The sequence below is a fragment of the Pygoscelis adeliae genome, unplaced genomic scaffold, assembly GCF_000699105.1.
Source record: "Pygoscelis adeliae isolate BGI_AS28 unplaced genomic scaffold, ASM69910v1 Scaffold144, whole genome shotgun sequence".
Classification (NCBI taxonomy): domain Eukaryota; kingdom Metazoa; phylum Chordata; class Aves; order Sphenisciformes; family Spheniscidae; genus Pygoscelis; species Pygoscelis adeliae.
This window is the reverse complement of record NW_008824551.1, coordinates 317015-339571: the sequence shown is the minus strand read 5'-3', so window position 1 is coordinate 339571 and position 22557 is coordinate 317015.

Below are 22557 nucleotides of genomic sequence, written 5' to 3'. Positions count from 1 at the left end.
ACAGCCAGTTGAAGTGACCTACCAACAGCGTAGTAATGGCCTCAGCCAGCACAAGAGAAGGCCGGGGCCACACGGCTGGCAGCAGGAAGCATTGCAGGACAGAGATGAAGCCCTTCCTCGTCAGTGACAGAAGGCCTGTGCATGCTGTACCCAGTGCAGGTGTCAAGCGTTGGTAGCGGCAGGGTCTGCAAGGGGCGGCCCCCGTGAGGAAGCCGGGGCTCCCACCGCAGGGCACGGCTGAGCCCCTCAGCCACGGGCGGGCGCCTCGGGGAAAGCCTGGCTGAGAAAGGGCAAAAGGCTGCCCGGCAGCCGGGGCTGAGGGAAACGGTGTGAGGAAGAGCCCTGCGAGCCCCGGGGGGAGAGCAGGAGGAGGGGAGGAGGTGCTCCAGGCGCCCCAGCAGAGATGCTCCTGCAGCCCCTGGAGACAACCCAGTGGGACCGGAGAGAGAGGCTGAGTGGGCATCTGGCAGCCAGCCAAGGTCAACTCACCACACATCCATGGGAAATACCCTTAGACCAGCTGAAACTAATGCTGAAAGCACGCTATAACACTCTCAAATGTTGCTGTACACCCTTGTGTTTCATCATCCATATTTAGTGCAAAGGCAAACACACAGATGCAGTGTCAAATTATCAAATGAGAATATAATTTCAGGTTTCTGTGTTGATTTAAGCTCCCAGAGTTCTGGCAAATGATGCTGCAAACAGTGCTGGCTTTTAAAGGACAAATCCAAATGTTACACGCTTTAAAAAAATAAAAATTCCTTGTTCTTTTTAGAAATAGTGTGGCTATAAAAGTGCAAAAATAAGTCAGAGACTCAAGGTCACATATAACATCTGCAACTGTTTTAAACACATTAGATCTCAAAAAAATAGGTCCTTTATTTGCAGCCTACCTTCCATATTTTCAGAAGAATATTTTATTTTAAAATAGTTCATTTTTTTTAATCAAACAGCAGTATTTTTTCCTTCTTCTCCTCCCTATTGCATTCTAAGAGCTCATACACTACCACTATCAATATCCAGCATCCAGTATCATAACTACTATCAATTTCAAATGAAATAAGCTGTAATTTCAGTAAAAGACTCCTTCCGTTTCTCTTACAGGCAACCGTGCCCTCTGACAAATCAGCTGTCCCAAAAGGATTCCCAACCAAACTGGTAAGCAACACCTAAAAGGCTCCTAGAAGCCTTCTCCAGTGACCCAATATGAAGTGATAGTACTTAGCTGCCAAAAAATTTGGGGAATTGTTAACATGCTGTTGAGCCTCTTCAATGCAGGAGCATCTACCGCCCAGTGCACTAAGGGGGAGTGGAAATGCTGAGACCCACTCATCATTTCTGACACAAAAGGCTAAGCTAAAATTCCCCCACCAGAAAGAATAATTGAGTTTAGTCCTACTGTATCTCAAGCCAGGTATTTCAGTGGCTCTACCTTTTTAACTAAATCGACTTTTACTAGCCTGAATCATCATCATCTGAGTTAATAACAGTTTTGTTTAGTTTCTCCATTACTAAGGAAAGTATTTCCATTAATAAAGGAGACTTCATGGAGAAAGGTATTGAGTAACTGGCAACATAGTTTGAAAAATGTTACACTATCATTTACATGTCCAAACTGGTTAAATTAACTCTTTAAATACGCCATTCATCCATAATAAGGGGGAAATTAAGCAGTTTAGCTATCACCACTTGAATGCTACAAAGCCCCAAAGGGGAGAAAATACACATACTTTATACATACACAGTTGGAACTACTCACTATGGAGAAAGCAACAAGCTGATGAGGTTTTAAAATAGGGAACAGGGGAAAAAACAAACTCCTGCATAGAGCCTACAAACTAGAAAAGGGTGAGCTAGGCAGCTCATATGAGATTGCAATTAATTTTACTATTTAAATGCTTACTCCTAATGTATTTGCTGTCACAGAAGTCTATAGGAAAATCACTGGCTTAAGTGAGGTCAAAAAATAAGGGGTGAGGAAAAATGGAGGGGAAAAAAAGATACTACCAGTCATATTTTTCCCCTCCACTTATTGATTCATCAAGTGTAGTAATTCTGTTCTAGCCCTAGGGCTGCTTTCAGTTGGACCCATCTGCCGCAACTGCTACTGCTGGTCATTCCAGTATGCTGGGGTTTTCAAAATAAAACTGTGTCAAATTTAAATGCAAGATGAAGAATGCAGTGGACCACTATGCCAATAAACTCTGCTGAGCAAATTATTCTGGGGTGCATGTTGCACAGCAGCAAGGGTATAGGCAAGGGAAGGGAGGCCAGCCCACTGAGCCTGTCAAGATGGGAGAAGGTGGATCAGAAGACAGCAGCAGCTGTTTTGGAGAGGTGTCAGCAGCTAGAGCCAAGCCCACCTGAGACAAGCTTGGGAATCCCTGCTTTGGTCAAATGCCTTCCCCCCATAACAACATGGTTATACTACCATGCTGAAACACAGTGGTCTCAGGAAAAAACTCCTTGCCTGCACATAATTTGCCACAAGTGGGCATTGGTAGAGTAATGGCAGGATTATAACATAGGCATTCAGTAGATATCTATTTAATTTTATTAATGCCATATACAAGAAAGATTTTTTAACGTTATTAATTAGATTTTTACTTAATATATTTTTTCCTTTAATATGTACAGTATTGAGAATCACAAGAATATTTTATTGCATATTACTCACACATTTATTAAAAACCTGCCAGCACTTGCATTGAAGTTGCTTGCTAATCAGAAACTTTTCAATTGTTTCAATTAAATCCATTAGGATAGTTCAGTACTTTAAGCAAGAAGGTGTCTAAAAAGTTCCTATGTTATTAACGTTTTACTAAAATGTGGTTTGCCAGGAAGCTGAGAGGGCAGAAAAATTAGGGATGAGCAAACCAGGGCAGCTGCTACAGATAAAACTGATTCCCTTCCCCCCCAACCCACTCCCCCGCCCGAGCTTAGGTCCAAATGACTTATTAAGATTTAAATTTAACGGAGTAAAATAAAAGAGTTTGCCACAACCATACAATTATCATATAACAATATTCACACTACATTTGAATCTTCTAATATGTATTCATAGGGAAATTTACACAAATAGTTTTGTATCAGTTTCAGTATTCTGCAATATTAAAAAGGGTTCCACTACTAAAAAAGATGTAGTGGATGAATGGGAATGCACAGTTATTACACATTTTAAACATCTTTTCCTTTTCATTTGGTGATTTGTTCCTGAATGGGTTTTTTTGGGACAGCTATATAAAAAAATACTAACTTGTCTACACATACCAAGACACATACTGACTTTATCAAAAATATGTTCCTACTATTTCCTAAATCATAATTTCTTGTTAATTCACACTCAGACTCATTTGTCATTTTTCCTTCTAAGTACTAAGACGACAATGCAAGAGCTACCAGGTCTTTCATCATGGCCCATATATTAACCATTCTGATTTGTTTTAGAAGAGAGTTTTTACAGAGAAGCCAAGTAGGATTTCCTCCAGGAGAGATACTGACCTCTGAAAGTATTATCCTACTAGTCCCATTTTTTACAAACAGTAAACAAACCTGTAGCTTCAATGATAAAAGCCTACTATGTTTCACGGTACTTTAGCAGCAGCAGTCTTCTCTATGTAAGGATACAAAATTTTAAATATACAAATGCCTTTTCAGAATAATCTCAACCTTACGCATTTTTTTTCCCCAGAAATCTTAGGCATCACAGCAAGTTCTACAAAAATGAAATGTCACTGATCAGCAATCACTGACTGAAAGTAGAGAGTTTTCACACCAAACCACAGAAATGCTTTCCCCCCCACACCAATTTATATCACTGGGTTTTGCACACCAAACTTTCTTTGATGTGGCAAAAGGTCTTTCCTAACCTTTTGCAAATATAAATGTTAATATGTATACTCTACCAAAACATAACCAAAAGGCCTATAATCTGCATTTTATAGATGACCTCTTTAGAGATTTGTCTAACCCCTGTTCTTAACATCTCTAAATCTTTAACAGAGAAAGTCTGGATCTGGATACTACATTTGTTTGAGGCAACATGAGACAACAAAGTTAAACTTTGTGAAGTAAAAAAACAAAGAACTCAGGAATTGCCTTAAGAAGGAATATATCTGCTTTATCTTCCACTGGAAGTACCTATACACAAAATATGACTTACTCCAGGGAAGCTGAAAACACGATTCAGGAAGAATTACAGGTATATTTAACAAGTACACTAACTGTGCTGAATTAGATCAAAACCATTAAACCATGAATGCACATTTTTTCTAAATGAAGACTGCATCTTTTACACCAGCTTAATGTCTTTTGCTGCAGAACTATGTCATGTTTCATAACAAGAATTATAAATTTCAGATCAGTTTAGCTGTTCAAGGTTAAGCATTTGTGGCAGTCATCTAGTGCTTAAATATAAATCACAAGTTCAATATTGTATCTAAAGGTAAAAAAATATCATCGGTGTATGCTAGTCTTAAAGTCTCAAAAATATTTAGAACTTGTGAAACAATAATTTCAAGCAAACTATCATAACAACAGCTGGGCCGATATTTAAGTGTAATTTTTTAAAAACGCACTTCTATTACTGTTAGTTATATTTAGGATAAATAAATGCGTCCCTGCATTTCAAGCTATGAAGTTACAACGCCTGTAGTGCAGCTGTTTGCACAGGATCGTTCAGTGGCTAAGGCCAGGCAGTCTGGCACTGATGTACCAATATTCAACGCGGCAGATTAGCATAAGCAAAGGCTGTCGAAAAGCATGAGCGGGAGGGTGGGAGTGTAAAGTATAGAGAAGATGACATCTGTCTTTAGAAGGTGGTTAGTTTAATTATCTATGAAGTTATTGATCCTGAGTTAGGAAGCAGCTGAGCAAGTGTTTTAGGGAATGACATGAGCAGCCAGCTCGTGATTAAAAGAATACTCATGCCCTTAGAGGAAACTGGAAAGCAAAAAAATACTTTGGCAGTTGGGAAATACACATTAAGTAGAATCAAAACAGAAACTTAAAATATTCATGTCTGCGTGTGCCAAGTCTTTGGCGGATTTTTTCATGCAGAAAATTCCACATGACTTCAAATACAAGTTTTTAGAAATATTTTCCTACTTTTCTCATTAAATTTCCTCAAAATGAGTAATGTTGAAATACTTCTACAGGTAAGTATTGGGCAAACTACAAGTTCCTGGTCAAATAACTTTCCCATGAGCCACAGAGCAGGCACACAAGTATTTTGTGCACCAGGAAAAGAATAAATGTTTATGTTCAGTGAAACAGAGTATTAGTTTAGACCCAAAACCTCACCAGTTGGGAACCCAAACGTTTAACCCCATTCTATAAAACAAGCTCCATCTTTTTTTTTTTTTTTTTTTTTAAGGTGAACACTTTTAATCATTGGCTCAGTCCTCCTAATCTCATTTGTACCTTCACCACCTATGACCCTGGGTATAGTAAGGTTATTCCAAGCTCCTGTCAACATCACCTTTCTGGTCTCTACGTGAACATACACAATTAACAAGCAGGAGAGAAATCACCTCAGTTTGAATTATAAACCAAATGCTGCCATTCCTCATTCCCTAAATACCCATAAATAAAGCTGTAAAGGACTCGAAATTCACAAGGTAAATGTAAGATGTGGGGTAAACAGAGTTCCTTATCTGCAACGTGCTATGGCCAAAGTCTCAGTAATGTAGCAAAAGGCTGCACACTTATCCTCTTCAAACAGAGGGCAGGGCTTGTTTACACAAGGAAATGCCCACACAATTCTGTGGCTACGGTTATTGTGGAACTTCTTGTAAATAGGTCAGAAAAAAATGCTCCTTTCTCCTCATATACTGCTGCAAACCATTTGCCAGTGGAAACCCCTGGTCAGCTTGGTTAGGGCAGCATTTCACTGAGTTTTCTTTTCGGAGTTCATCTATGCTGCAGACATACCAATTCAGCTCTGCGTTGGTTACCATAGGTATCAATAGCAGGGCAGGCATGAACCTGATCACGTCCCTACAAATCTAAACCAGGGGTGAAGCTCAAGTCACCAGTGTTTCCAACCTATCAGCCCCTGAAATAGATATATGAAAACTAGCCCGGGCACATCTGTGCGCACGTCAGTCACACTTGCCCGCTACAGCACGGTCCTACGCAAGACTTCATACCTACAGAACTAGTATTTGGCACCTCAGCATGACTCACTGCTACTGAACTATTACTAAAACTATCACTGAGAACCATCTTTACAACTATTTTGATTTTATTAACAAGTGCTTATCCACTAGTGCTCAAATATTATGATTAGAGAAGACATAAAAATTAAACAGATTAGACAGAATAATTTATTACATAAAGAAGCTATGCCACAGGTCCTGAGACAGTAGTTGCACAACTGAAGCCAAATTTGATTACTCAGCTCCCCTCTGAACACTTGCCTTAATTCTTTTTATTTTTTATTTTGTGAAAAACCTATATTCGTATTCCTTGATTCACAAACCTTCAAGATAAAAGTCTGCCTGTGCTTTCAAAGTGTAAGTTAATGATTAATAGTGAATAATAAAAATGCATGCAGAATAAAATGCTAAACCTTTACACCAGGAGGGTCACTTTTGCTGTTTCTAAATTATCGATCTTTACATCTGCTTCACTGACATGCTTCATGGAAGTCTTGAGCTCAACCTTTTCTACTTTTTAGCCCTACAAAGTCAGGAAGAATGTACAAGTTACTACTTTAAACATAATATGACATAATTCTAATTTTGAGATATTATGCATATTTGGGGGGTTAAAATACCTTCTCTATGAAGCACAAACAAAAAAGGAGTAAAAACTCAAAATCTTCCTGCTCCAAGCACACGCTTCTAGATGCACCAGATTTGTCTTGCTAATCAGCCATATCCAATCAAGTATTTCTTTATTCATTTCATCAACAAAGTATTACCTCAATACACTATTATACTGTCACATGCCCATTCCCAACTCCTATGCTTTTTTTTTTTAATATTTCACTATTACAAATAGTTTTCCCCTTGAAGGCTACAAAATAAGATTACTTCTGTGTTAAAGGGCAATTTTGACACATGGTGTTACAAAAGAGTCAATGAAAAAGATATTCATATAAAAGGACTTGGGGGTTGAAAACTTTTCTTTTTTTCCCTTTTCCCTCAAAAATGACGTTATCCACCTCAGTGTGCTTTTCTTTCATAAAAACACGTAGAAGATTAGAAAACATAGTCATATCTGAAAATGTCTGAATAAAGTCCTACTTCGACTACCCAGTTGCACAATGATGACTTAAGTTTTTGCTTTTTTCTCTGTATGATAAGAATGTGTAAGTAAATAGTTAAGCAAGCATGAAGAAAGACACCCATATTGATTGTATTCTAGAAAAAGACGACCAGTATTCATTCCTGATTTACAAAGAGAGCGAAATGACTGGGTGGTTAGCACGGCATGTCATAACCAAGGCTTCTCCCAAATCAGGTTTTAACGGTTACACTTAGGTGTCTGATTTTGTGAGTATGTGCATACAGGTGCTATATATATATTAGTATTGAAGTGCATGACACAATTGAGAGTTCAGTTTCACTTCTGATGCATTTAAAAAAAAAAAACAACAACAAACTTATCTCTGAAACTCAGAAATCCACAGTAATTTGAACTGAACATTAGAAAACTATTTTTCCATTAGAAAACTATTTTCTTTAAAGCCAGCTAGACAAACAGTTCCTGGATGTCCTAAAAGAAGACAAAACAGGCTTTTCTCCTGTCTCTGTGTATATTGCACAGTCACACGGTGCTTTCGAATGGTTACACAAGTCCCTTGCTCAGCGCAGAGCTCCATGCTTGTCATGACACAAGATTGCACTGAACAGACCAGCCCGTAAAACAACAGACACGTCAATGTTTTACACAGCACAAACTAGAGACTGATTATAGAAACAAAGCGATAGGCATTGCAATCAAGGAAAAAGCACCTAGGAAGTGACTGCAGCCAGGTCCCTCCCTTGCACCTCCCTGCCATCTACCCTGGAGTCGTTTACCAGTGGGATATGATTTGCAGATGTGGCTAGCCCGGGCGCTGGCAGGCTGAAGAGGGCTTGGGAGTGGGGAGGAAGCATTGTGGCCCCTCTCATTATTCTTCCAGACAGCATTACACCCAGCCAGGCATCAAGGACACAAACATGAAACATTCACAACTCATTCATCCCCCACACCCAGAGAAGTCTGCAGAAGGTTTTATGAGAAAAGCAGCTGGGCTGTCAAGGACAGTTTGCTTCTACAATAAACTCTATTTTAAGGTCTCATCGTAACTACTACCTGTATATTTTTATTTTCATAATTCATTTCCAAAAAAAGCCGGTCAGTTTAGGACCAACTTTACTTAGGACCTTAAGGACACTACAAAAGGCAAGAACTAGCAACAGTTCATTTTGACAAGGCTCAGCTACCAAAGTTTATCCTATGCAGGAGGATAGGGCTGAAAAGCACTTCATTTAAATTAAGTCAAAATTTGTTGATTTGTCAAAATGAAAACTACTGAACAGATATTTCTGTTGTTTTATTTTGACAGAAGCTAGCAAGCTTGTTTTTAGAACAGTATTATCAGCTATAAACACAAGCTACTGGTTTTCACATTAATGCATTACACTTGCCACACAGCTGCCAAAAAAAAAAATATCAGAAATACTTTTTCCACCATCAAAAGTACAATAAATGCACACAGAATAAGAATTCCTCAATGTTTCTCACCTGTAGGCACCTTTGTATTTTTATTTTTTTTAAGCTTTCTTGGATCTCAGTGGTCACAAAAACTCCAGACTGTCAGTACAAGAAGCTCTGTTAAATCTCAGCTCAGTGAGCGTACAGACAACCAAAATGCAGCTTTCCATACAGTATCATCACTCTGTGCCTAAATCCTTGCCAGGAGAAAGCAGCTACTGCAATGCAATACAGACAGAAAAAGTACAGTATAGCATACCACGAGCAAAGTTATTACAGATCACAACTACATTAAGAGTGCCTTACCAGTATAGCAACTTTACCCCTTCTACTTCAGAGGCAACTACACTGGCAAGGATATTACAGGATCACAGAAGGGTTGAGGTAGGCAGGGACCTCTGGAGGTCATCTGGTCCAGCCCCCCTGCGCAAGCAGAGTCACCTAGAGCCAGCTGCCCAGGACCAGGTCCAGACAGCTTTTGAATATCTCCAAGGATGGAGGCTCCACGGCCTCTCCTGGGAGGTTATACTGCCTATCAATACTGCAAAACTGTAACGCGAGCCAGAGAAAGCCAAAGAGTTTAGGTTCCATTTTAATGCTCTAGAGGCTTTTCCTAGCAAAAATCTATTGGTAACAAATCACACCTTTCCATCTTTCTGCACAACTACATCAGTCTTTGGGTACACAGGGTGGACAGAGGTCATGCAGGTAGATAAAGTTGATATTAAATGTCAGCCTGTCCTAACACTTGTGATGCATCCCATCAAACACAATGAAGTCCATCAGCATGATCCAATAGATACATTGTGCTTTCCAGACCATACGTAGTTATGTACTAGCAACTATGGATACCCAGGCACTAGGCCTGAGCTGCCTTAACACTCACAAAAACCAGGAGTGGAAGTAACTCATGTCATCCTACGCATCCGCTCAACGCTGGCAACTATCACATTAATTTTGTCTACAACAGGTGAAGTTGCTCTGTGACAGACTGAGATTACTTGTCACAAAATAAGAACACCAGCTTCTCACCAATGGAATATACTGGGCTGCAGTTCTAAGTATCAGCGGAAGTGGTAAAGACAACTGCTACATTAGAATACGAAAAGGACTTTAAAGGACTTATTACAACAAGATTAGATACATGGTTTAGAGGACATTTTCATTCTCAATAGACCTATGGAGAAAACCAAGAGGAAATTGAAACTGAAGGGGCTTAAATTTCTTATGCTTTCATCAACGTCATTTTCTCTCCTAGCAAAGTTTTATTAAATAGTTTTCCTTCAAACTTTCTGACAGCTGAGCAAAGAAGTAAATGCACAGGCAACAGTTACTGGTAGACAAATAAAGTGCATTTTTAATACATTTCTAATGGCTGCTTGGGAAGGGTGGTGGAGTTCGTGGCGGGTTTTTTTTTCCTTCCTTTACTTAAATAAGCGGGGGGAAAAAACCTTCAAAATCTCAAGTTTGTCATACTTACTCCTGAGCAAAGACATGCAATTTGTTGTAGAAGAAATCTAATTCAAGTTGACTTAGCAATGAGTTAAAGAAACAATTTCTTTAAAGTCTTTAACCAAGACACCACTCTTCTTGAGGGAAAGGGTAAGAGGCTGCAAGAGAAGTAGCTGGTAAGCATGCTTAGTACCTCCCATCACCAGATCTCCAAAATCAGTATCTACTCAAGAAGTCTGGCTTCCTTCAGGTGCCGTATCATCCCATGGCACAAAAGAGAAACAGTGTCTGCACAGAGCAGTTAAGAGAAGGCAGAGCAAGGGTGTCAGCAGCAACGTAAGAAGTCAGGATACAGAACATATAGGTCTGCGTACGCTGTCATTCCTGGTCAATGGAAGAAGAATTGTGCCTGTGGACACAGAATTTCCCTAGAGTTAACCTAGGACAAGAGCAAGTTTACCTGGCCACATCTGGAATCTGCGGCAGAACACAGCTGTAAAGGATTTCCTACAGAGCCCACTGACATGAATACAAAAGCGTTTATTACCTCCAGGCATCTTTAGCTCAGACCCCAAATGCTGTGTTGCACATCTAAAATTCTGAAGGCCAGACTGAGACTTAATAATCCTACAGTAACAATACTGTTATGGTACATAACCGTTATACTTGGCTGCTCTTCACTTACTGATTTATGAGGCAAAGATGACCTGTTCAGCCCTCTGGAAAAAAACAGAAACTTCATAGGAAGAAGTGGATTTTCTCTTTTTAAAAGGCAAAGGCTTCATCTGCAGATAAATAAATAACAGGATGAGGAAAATATATGGGATGTGATGCTCCATTACCAAACATCACATCTGTTACTTGTATTTTAATATCTTCACTGTCACCCTGAAGCATATCATGTGCAATTAAGAGGAAATTGCAGTGCAATTTTTTAAGTAAATTATTGTCAACAGGCATACAGCACTAAGCCAAATGCAAATCACTAAATCAATTCAGCACCAGTTTTAAAAGTTTTGATTAATCCTCAATTCATTGCTATGGTATTATAATATGTTATTAAACACACCCGCCACTTTAAGAGTCTCTCATTTCATTTGTAATTACAGTAAATATTGATTGCAAGGGTGGCCTGGAGACAGCTCCAAAATGTGCAGCTGTGGTCCCTGGAGGCAGAACTTAGTGACAGTATTCTGTTCCTAGGACTGCCCTTCAGACAGACTCAGCGGAGATATAAAAATTCAATATATTAATTTACTGGTTAAAATGCATACCTGCTTGGATTTTGCTCAATTAAGCAGAGAAATTTGTTACAGCACACATTTTTTTATAGAAGCCTTAATTTTATCTTTAAATGCTGTTGTGGAAACTGTTCCAAAGCAGCTCTGAAGACAGCCTGAAAAGTGAATCACAGTCTCAGAGTACAACTAAGAGCACTGGCCACCATTAACTTTCTTCTCCCTGGTTCTTCAACAAAACCAACGCATACAGATAACAGAGGCCATAGCCAGTTTGGCAGAGTAAAAGCTGAGCTCTTCTAAATAGAGCGAGTGACTACACCTCGGTTCCGACATCTGCTCCTGCTGCTGTAGAGAGGCAAACACAACAGTACCCCTTCATTCCACTCTCCTTTTACATCACCCCTTCTGCTAAGGGGGCATCTCCAGCCTCTCCCTCTAAAACCTACTATGCGCCCCATTCCCAAAAGGTGCAGACACCCAAAGCTTCTTCACACTCTTCTTGCCAGGTTAAGGGGAAGCCTAGCAGAGAGTCCTCATTTACAAACTTACAAGCATCTCCAGGCCAGCCTCCCTGCCGCTCCTAATGGGACAGCAGCTATAAAAAACATTTTGTCCGTGAAGCTCCCCCTACCATAACCAAGTTGATAAGCTGCAGATTTGATCACATTTTTTCATACACTTCAAAAAAGAATAAAAATAAGCTGAATTTTAATTTTCACACAACTAGGTTAAACAAGCCTGTGAAACATATCCAGAAGATTAGCTTGTGTAAACACACGGTGTGCATCTCCTGGCTAGTTATTTAGAATGATGCTGGTCTAACTACGGGCTACAGCATGGTTTCATTTAAAGGCACCACCAAGATTTGGCAGAGAATTCAGTCACACCTTGAACCCGGTTACATTAGAAGATTTTGCAGAGCACAAATGCCACACATGCACACACCAAACCTATATGTTAAAAAATGGACCTAAAACCAGACAGCTAAAAGGTCGGCATGGGGCACAAACTAACTCATCCGCAAATAGTACCTCATTACATGAAAGCGCCATCAGTACAACTTGCAATTTTATTGCCATCAGAATATAATTATAATTTGTCCCAAACGTTTTTACCTAGTTGTATGTGCTCTATTAGAAGCCACCAAGGCTACATCTGCACAAGCTGATTAAATAGTACCAATAAATATTCCCAGGCCCTGGAAATTTCATTATCCACAATGCTTGTCAGAATGGCCCCCAGCACAGCTTCCATCAGAGCTAGCTATCATTCATCCCAACACCTCCTACGTACGCTCCAGGAGCCAGCAGTATCCGGGAAATATTCCACGTACACAGTCCCCTTTCTGAAGGCTAGAAAGTTTAACAGTATCGGTGCAGGATGTCTTGTGCCGTTTGGCTTCAGTGTGAGAGAGTGGTCCTGGGCACACGAATTTACAAGTAGAGATGCATCCTCAAAGATTTATATTTTGAACAAAATCATCATTAAAAAGAAAGTGGAAGCCTGTGCTTCTCCTAAAGGCAGGCAAAGAAGAAAACCTCAAAGTGACTGACCATTCAGCCCATAGCAAAGAATTGTTTCCTCTACACCCTCCTTGCTATAATCAAATACAGATGGGATTGCTATTTGTTTGTCATTAGACTAAAACACATCTCCCAACCCAAAACGCCACCACACATATGGAATGCCAGGAATTACTAAAATAGACTTCCAGTAACCGTATATGCCAAGGAACGATCTACATGGAATTATAAACTAACCAGTTTGTTTCGCAACTTTGATACGATGTAGTAAAGCACCGTCTGCAGCGCTGTAACTTGTCTTCCCTCTTGCAGTCAGCCATGACATAAGAAAATGACTAGACTCTCTCTGTCAATTGTTTGAGGCAGGAGATGGGGCAACAATCAAATTAACTTTTTTGCAGTCCATCCATTTACACACTCTAAAGATTGAACGCATTTCAACCAGGAACAAAATTTATTCTGTTCTTTCTCCATGTTTGCTGGATTCAGAATGGAATACAGAGAAAAAAAAAAAGTATGTGTATGCATGTGCATGTATCATACGTTAATGAAACTAAGGCCAGGTCTTGTGCATGTGTGTGTGTTTCTGTGTGAATGCTCAGAACAGCTGACATGAGTTTCCATAATGCATCTACAGATCAAACTTGGCTGTACTGCAAGTTCATGTGATACAGTACCTGCAGATAAAAAAATCTAATTAGATTTTTTGGAACTTTCCTCTCATTAAAGTAACTCAATAAAGCAGCCAAATCTCCAGAAGTGCTCAGTAGTAAGTGGATTACATTTTTTTCAGGCGCTGTTGGATGCTGAGAACTTTCAGAGAAGGCAAAACAGAGTCATAGCGTGATCACTTTCACCATCTGGTGCAACAGCAATTGGCTCAAGAGTGAGTAATAATTATAGCAACAGAAGTCAAAACTATAATGCTGGTATAAACACAGGCTAACTGGTGCCACTGTCACTATCTGGCACAGGACTCGATCACCTTAGCATCCAGCTCAGGCTGCAGAAAGCTGCCGATCCCTGTGGATCCACTTGGAATCGGCCTTTCACACAGAAACGGACCTCCTCTGCCACCAGCCCTTCCACAGGCTGTTCCCCAGTCTAAGGTTCGCCTGCGACTCATCTGTAACTATAGCCGCATACCCTTGAAATGAGAAGGGCATCAAGCCACTGAAAATTAATGAGCCAACAAGAAATATCCAAAGGCTACTTTTCTGGACAAAACTTTTCCCCAGTAATAAAGTTAAGGACACAATGTCCATAACTATACTATACACATTTTGGGGTGTTTCACTTCAGTCTATTTCTAGTCTAGTCTCCTGGAGTGAATGTCCATTAGTAGATAGAGAGCATCTTTTTGTTTAGTTTCATTGGAAAGGAATCCAATGTCTGTGATCCAAGGTTTCTTCAAAATGTAAGCTAAAACAGTAATAATCAAGAGATTTGCTTCAGCTAACCAGCCCAGGACTGTAACAGTAATGTAGACGCAAGCCCTCCCAGAAGGCTTCCTTGAAAAATGGCTCCCCCCAAAGGAAACAGCAGTAGCTCAAATCTTTGTTCAGGTCAGACTGGTACATACCAGATCCTCTCACCACACATCCTATTTTACTGTGTCTAAAAATACACACCCTTCCCCTCAGCTCCACAACCCACACCACCTGCATACTCTGATACTCCTCAGACTGTGAGCATACGGGTTGCTCCCTGTTACAGCCAATGGATGTACAAATCAACCCCAGAACGAGAAAGGAAAACGATCCCGACCGCCCAGCTCCCACACTGGCCCACAGAACAAGCAAGCAGCAAGGTCAGACGGGCTGGCACGACTCTCATACTCCCTCCTACCTAACGCGGCGCTGGAGGAGCGACGGTGCAGGGTGCTCCTGCCAGCTGTCCCACAGCTAGTGTGACCCTCACCACCACCTCACACTGAGGTGACATCTACAGCTGATCAACAGAAACATTTTCAGAGAAATACGAAGGAGAATCCTTCAGGCACTGCAGTGCAGAGCAATCAGACAAGAGAGTTTTGGGAATCTGAATAATTATATTTTCTTATTATTTGTTTTTTACCACATTGTCCTTATAAAATATTAAGGCAACATAAAAAGCATGCAGGAGTGTATTTCTACGCCATTTCTCTTTTTCACCATTTTCTTTACTTCTTCCCCCCTCCCCATGTTCCTCTCTATCCTTTCCCCTCCTCACTCCTTCCTCCCTCCCTTCCCCTATGCCCAACACCCCTCTTGCCTGTGCTCTGCAGAGCTGCTGGAGCCGGTGGGATGGCACCGCCAACTATCAAGGCGGTCTGACACCTCACACAATCAGATCCAGTTTTCACCCACTTGGACTGCAGCTTCTCATGGCAACTGCAGACTGAACAGTTTGGGGAACTTTCAGCTGAACAGTTCAGTCACTGCCTGGACCAAGGTTACGGAAGATACAGGGTCTTGCTCACACCATACCATTGTGAAGACTATTCTCTGAGACACTCCACTGCCTTTGGCGACAGGGGAAGGACGGGGCACCAAGCGTCTTCCTATTGCTGCTCTGAATTTCAGCTAAATTTGCTACGGTCAACCAAGGTGGCTGAGCTAAGTGAAGAGCTTACTGCTGCCAGAATGGATGGACCCGCTCCCCCTTCACCCTTGCTTTGTCCACTCCTCAGAGTTCACTGCAACGCTTCAGCAAGCCAGTTCATCCCTCTGAGCAACAGAAAACTGTTCTCATTTTTGGGTGAGTCGGGTCACCAGCCAAGCAAGTCTGTTCAACAGAGGATGAACCAGCACACAGCCAGAACTAGGACTGCCCTTGCAGTGGCAGCAAGCACACAGATAATCTTGGGGGCATCTTGTCAGGCTGCAAAATGAAAAGCAAAATCTATTTCCACATAATTACTAGACAACACTTAGAGCCGAACATCTACAACACTGTCCAACTTCAGTATGTTTGTGTAAAGGCAAATATTGACTGATGCAATATTTTTACAATTCTGCCATTTCAGTTTTGCTCTGTTCTGGAGCACTGGCCAGAGGATCATCATCTTCCACGTTAGTCAAAGTGTTATAGGGTTAAACTTCAGCACCTATGCTTGAATGTTGACTGAGAGTTATTAAACAGATACTATCATGCAGTTCTCTAGTAAACACACAGAAAAATTACTACCATTCACAGCGCTTTCTGTTTGGAGTATTATGAATAACTTTTAAATGCAAATGAGAAAACAGAAAACCTATTGACATTCTTCACAGAGGCTTTCCACCATTTGTTAGTCATATATATTGACATCTTGCATTGAATAAGTGTGTTAAGGGATGGGAGCACAAATGTTACCTATCTCCTTTACAGACCGCTGTTACGGTGTACTATTAATAGGAAGCATGTCACCTCCGCTCTGTACTGGTTAAGGAGGAAAAAAAACCGTCAGGCTCAGGCCAAGCATTTCAGTCACATAAGTAACTTGTCTAGCAATCTCCACGGTCCTGGCCACGTTCCAGTCCTTGCACTATGAGCTGATGCCTCATCATTTGCTGGTGAAAACAAAAATGTCCAGAGCGATCTTGAGTGGTATCTATCATGTTGACTTTTTTCCCCTGTCAGTACAACACTTTCACTCCACAGGGTGGAATGCAAGTCTTTCCCGGCCAAACTCTGGCTCCTTTGGAAAAGCTGTCACCCACCAGCTGTACGTCCCAGCTCTTGGAACAAATACAGCCTGTCCAAATTGACTGAGATCTTTTGCTCTTACAAGTCGGCCTTTCCAACCCTCTCAGCCCCTGCTGGTTCACCTATCAGAAAGTGAAAGGGTGTGAGTTAACTACTGCTTCAGAAAGTAAGAAGTATAACGATTAAATGCCACATTTTATTTCTGAAAGTTTCCAGATCCTTCCAGCTGAATTATCCTGCCTCATAAACACAGTATGTTTGGAGAACAGCAGCATATTGTGTTTCAGCTAAGGTCTACGCTTTCTCCACTTACCTCTCTCTTTAGGCCAAAGTCAAACGCTATGAGACAAATACGTGTATTATAAATCACATCTTTCAATACCAACAGTTGGCCAGCCCGCTTACGCATGGATGTTGCAGAGCACGCTCCCTCAGATGGTAACTGGTGGAAGCGAGACCATAGATCCAGCTGCACTGGGGATGAAACTGAGAGGACTGAAAGTGGGAGGCCACTTTCAGTGCAGGGAGACTCTCCTGCACTAGCAGTGACTCTCTCGAGACACCCGAAGAGAGAAAGAAGCTGCTTGGTGAGAAAGGAAGAAAAGACGACGGATAGGAAGCTATTTAGAGGGAGGGAAATGGTTCAGTTGAGGCAATATCTCCTGAAAAAAAGGCATGAGCAGAGAACTACCTACCCCTGCAAGATGGGGTTCGTTTGACCGGAAATTCAGATTCTTTTGGCTGGTTGAAGAGACCATCACAGCCACATAAGGCTCAGGAGGGAAAACACAAGGCGAGGACAAGGATATAATAATAATAATAATAATAATAATAATAATAATAATCAGGATCTTCTGGTCTGTTAGGTCTGAGATAAAAGGAAGGGGAGGAGGAAGACAAAACAAACTTTGACAAGAAACCAGATGGAACAGAAAAGAAATGGAAAGGTTGGCCTATGACAAAACAACTGAAGGACACTGCATTACTGAAGGAAAAAAGAATAAAATTCAGATTATCCAGGGTAATGAGTTTGGGGTTAGCTGGAGCAGAAGGGAGGGAAGGACTGTGAGGAGACAGGACAGCAAGGCTTCAGGAGGACAGGTCGGGACTGAACAACAGAGAGCAGACATGGCACAGAAAGCTTGCAAAGGCAAGTCGAGCTGGCTAGGTGAGCAAAAACAAGGCACTGGTGGGGGACAAGCAAGACTGGGACAAGCTGAAGAAGCAGAAGAGATAGAATATATTTATAGGCCTGTATTGGCAACAAGCAAAAAAAAAATCTGTGACCCAGATAGCAAAACCCATATAGATGCTTGCACTGGAAAGCAACATTTTGGCCTTTCAATATATAAAGGGGGCTTATAATAAAGACAGAGAGAGACTTCTTACCAAGACCTGTAGTGACAGGACAAGGGGCAATGGTTTTAAACTGAAAGATTTAGATTAGACGTAAGGAAAAAAAATTTTATGGTGAGGGTGGGTGAGACACTGGCACAGGTTGCCCAGAGAGGTGGTGGATGCCCCATCCCTGTATGTGTTCAAGGTCAGGTTGGACAGGACTTTGAGCAACCTGGTCTAGTGAAAGATGTCCCTGCTCATTGCAGGGGGGTTGGACTAGATGATCTTTAAAGGTCCCTTCCCTACCAGTCTATGACTCTATGATGATTTCCAACCTCCACCTTGCCTCCCCTTAGAAACAGCCCTGAAATCCACTGGCCATGTTCTGGTCTGGTTCACATGCTGGTTCACAGAGCAGTAAATCAGTTCCCTGTAATATCCTCCAATAACTCATGTAAGGGTGGTCTGCACCATAGATCTAGTCATTGACAATGACCCATATCACACACTTTTCACACAAACACACAATGCCTTTCTTCTAATGCATACGGCAGGCCTGCTGGGGGAAAAAAAAAAAAAAAGACTCACGTAATAAAGGTGGGGTTTATACACTTTTTGCAGAGAGACACAGAATTGAGGAAAAAGAACAGTTTCACAAGTACAAAAGTCACCTGTAATGTTGGAAAACTGGCCTCTTGTAAACTTCTCCTTTGATCCTAAATCTTGCAGTAAGCCTAAATATATTATTTAGTTCAATCACATGACTAGAAAACATCAGGTCTTCAAAACCAAGATAAGACAGGGTTGTCAACAGGCAAACAGAGTCAGAAAAAACAGATTGAAAACAATGTAGTCAAGAGGGTTTTGTGGATTTTTTTAACCTTATCTAGATTAAGATGAATTAAAAAAAAAAAAAAACAGTCAGGATGACAAAAAAAATTACCTGGCACGAGGAAAACATTCCTCTGGCATGGAATATGTATTCATGTTCATTCTGCAGATACTCCAAAACCCTCCTTCAAACATTCTCTAAAGTTATGTATGATTTTCCATCCTGATAAGTTAGCTTCCTGTCAGTGTTCTTTAAAACAATCCTTAATTACCTACTCTTTCTTTTCACATTTTCCTTTGTTTTCATTTAGTAGCCACATAATCATCAACTACATGCATTTTGTATGATTGTATCACATACATTTTCTGTCGTACCGTACTCCCTACAGTGTTTAAAATTTTGTACAAAATACCAATAATAACAAAATAATAAATAGTATGACCTAAGGAAATTTGTAAATTTTGAAGTTTCTTGTAAAGCTTAGAGAGGAGACTAGCGGCTGCACAAATGTAAGCTACATGTCTTGAACAGAAATTCAGACTGATTTTTGATCAAAATCTGACACTGACTGAGTACTTTGGGAAGTAAATATAAATTTGAAATGTCATAAACAGACTGAGCAAATCCAGGTCTGATATAGCGAGGCCTGTTCCAATCCAGCATCAAACCTGGCAAACTGTATGCCCAAGGTATGTGTGAGGACAAGCCCTAAGGAGACAGACGGGAAGGAGCATCCCTCCTGTAACTGCCAACTTCTGATGAACTCTTCCAAATCAGACTGGGGCGCTGGCCCTGCAGTTATTAAAAACAGTAGATGAAGAATGGTAACAAAGCCTTATGTCAATCATACATTAAAGTATCAGGTGAAGAATATTGGGTAATGAGGTCCTCTGAATTAGAGAAAAGCACATATTTCCACCTTTCAGGTGGCAGGGAAAATGTACTCCCCCATTTCTTCCTCTCTTCCCCACCCATAAAATGCATTCTATAATCTCCAATAAGAGAAACATATAAAGTTCTACAGGTCTGCAACAGATGGCAACACTCATTATATTTAAGCCACACAAAAAAAATTAAATTCTGAAAGATTAGGTTAATAAAACTGTTCCACCCACAAGAATTTTTAAAGAAGTTTGAATCCAAAAAGGTAAAACTTCAGTTATACAGCAGCAAAGCCGGATCCCCTAAAAGGTGGTCTTCATACTGCTACATATACACAGGTTTGAAAAAATTAGTCACAAGGATGAGTGAGAGGAAAACAATAGTGCAGGAAAAGGTAATCTTCAATTTCCTTGCCCTCTCATCCAGTAAAGCTGAAGAATCAAAATCCATAGCTCATCTTCTTCCTCGACGTGAAGAGCAGGAGGAAGTTATACCTGTAAATATCATGGCCAACATCAGACCTTCCAACCAAGCAAAACAAACTGCTAAATCTGAAACTCCCCCAGGTTCTTACACACACAGTTATGAACCAAAGATAAGCAAGAGGCTGATCCTGCATACACATCAGCTCTATTCCTCCTCCCACAACAACAACAAAAGAGAAATTAAAAAGTTAAAACGAATATGAAAATAAAATTAAAAAAAAAAGAGGCCCAAGTAATTGAACTGTTAAATTTAGGTAACCAATTAAAAGAATGACTAGATACCAACCCATTTCAGGCAAGGATTTCTTTAAAATAAATAACAACAACAATAACAATAATAATACACCTTTCAAAATCCAAGGTTACAGGTGCTAAGGTTGTAGTCACCCACTCAAAAAAATATTTTTAGATAATGAAACTCATGGTCAACACCACCTTTGATAGACGAGAGACTTTCACAGGCACTGAGATCACACCTGCCAACCCATCCACGTTCTGGAGCAGTCGTAGGTCCGGACAGTGCCACCCAGGGCAGGAGAGCAAGGGCTGTAAATCACAGCCTTGCACATTTAGAAAAAGAAACCGTTACCAGGTTTTTGAGCAAGTGTTAAAAAACTGTATTTTAATGGCTGACCAGGTCAAGCCCTTCAACCAAATTTCTACAAATATTGAAATAAAGGTCTGGTGCTAAAAAGGAGCAGGTCACAGTTTAATCTTGCAACTGGGATCAGATTTCCTTGCTACAGAGAACATTGCCCATTAATCTGTGGTTTTCAGCCCCAGCTAACAGACGTGTAGAAATTACCAGAGCTATCTAGAGGCATCTTTAGGAAAAAAAAATAGCTTCTCTCTTGTATAGTTGTAAACGCACACTAGCTTTTCTAAATGACAAAGCAGCATCCAAGGTTTCCGATTATCCAGGGAACACAGAACCTGCTTGACAGCAAGCAGGTCTGATTAATGCCTGCACCCTCGTGACTTCATCACCCCTTCTTTCAAAAGGATCGACCTTTAATTTCTGATAAAGATCACTTCCAAGCTTCTGAAACCAGAAGAGAGATAGTGTTGTTGATAAAAATGAATTTTGTTTGTATTCTCAAGAATATCATGACTCCCTTTGAGGGGGGTGAAAAAAAAGCACAAAAAATGTCACTTTAGCTTCTTTTGCTCTCCCATTTGAAGGGTCAAAGGAATTTGGTGGCCTGCCACCAATTAAGTTCCCGCAACAAGTGGTCCTTTGCGATAAACATGGAAACAGCGCAGCCAATCAACAGACCCGAAATTTTCTTGCAGGGCAGGAAAACATGTTTGAATGGTGACCCTTGCAGAGCTCGAGCTGACCACAACTACTTAAAATTCCTGCTTCCACTCCTTGTTACTCAGCCACTACTGGTCTGTCACCTGATGCTTGGACTTGCTTGCATTACATGTTCGGGCTCATCACCCAGTGCTGGAAGCTGCTTCAGTTTCACTCACCAGCCTGTTGCTGCTGCTCTGTCCTTTTCCAACATCTCCCACGTTCAGCCCTGCTTCTGTTCCACACTTCTCTACAGCTAGAGAGGCTGGGGGAGGGAGAGGTCATCTACAGGTGGGTTCTCACTGCGATGACACTGAGGGTTATAGAGGAGAGAAGGATGGAGTTGAGGTTTCCAGCCAAAGCTTGGGGGCAGCACTATCCCTTCACTCAGCTATGATTAACAAGTCACTTACGCTAACTTCCCACAGGCACCTCCCTTGTTTTCTGGGTGCCTAGCTTGCAAGTGGGATGTGAATTAAACTATCATGATACAGACATAAAACCTCTGGGTTAGATTTTCCAGTTTTAAAGTTAGCTACAAATTTTCTAACTGGCAAATTCTTGACTTTGGTTTTCTTCCACACCCCATTTTTGAAGTGCTGCAGTAACAAAAATAGCAATCGAACACAACGTTGTTAAAAGTTCCAAACAGCAAATGGGTTTGGGCATGTAGGTAGAGGAGAAGAAGTGAACAGCCTTTAAGTTTCTAACCAAGAATCTCAATTCATTGCTTGCCAAAGAAACAAAAGACATATGTGACAAAGAGCATAGCTATGTCATCTTTTGCAGAATGGCTAATACCTCATGATCTCCAAGCTGTCCAACAAACCCATGGGAAAAAATACAACTCGTAGACACAGCAGAGTTGTGTTAACTTAAGTCTGGCACTGCACTGAACTGAAAAGCTGCATTGCTTTCAGATGGGAGCTGGCTCCCAGCCAGCCAGCTTGAACCACAAACGGAACGAGCTCACTCTGCCTTTAGGTGTTGTGTGGGCCCATTCAGAACACGGTAACGAGATGCACGACAGGACACTGAGGAAGAAGCAGTACCTCTGTGCTTCTGATCATATAAAGTTGGGGTTTTGTTTGTTCGTTTGTTTAAATACCAGAATGCATTCAATGCAGCT